A 275-nucleotide genomic window follows, 5' to 3' on the forward strand; every position below is an offset into this window, starting at 1 on the left:
AGGGAAAAAAAAAACGAAGAAGAACTAAGACATGCCACCCCCACCCCACCCCCACTCCCACCCTGCAATGTTGCTTTTCTTGATGGTTAATAATAAATACTGTCACGTAGCTGTGTACAAAGAGATGTGAAATACTTTCAGGCAAAAATAAACTGTAAGTGACTCATGAAAGTTGGCCTTGCTGTGTGGTTAGTCGGGGGTGGAGGGGGGCAGAGGGAGGGGTGGAAGGACATCCCATGCAGGGAGGGGACCAGAACACACCTGAGGACTGGCTT

The sequence above is a fragment of the Mastomys coucha genome, unplaced genomic scaffold, assembly GCF_008632895.1.
Source record: "Mastomys coucha isolate ucsf_1 unplaced genomic scaffold, UCSF_Mcou_1 pScaffold22, whole genome shotgun sequence".
Taxonomy (NCBI): Eukaryota; Metazoa; Chordata; class Mammalia; order Rodentia; family Muridae; genus Mastomys; species Mastomys coucha.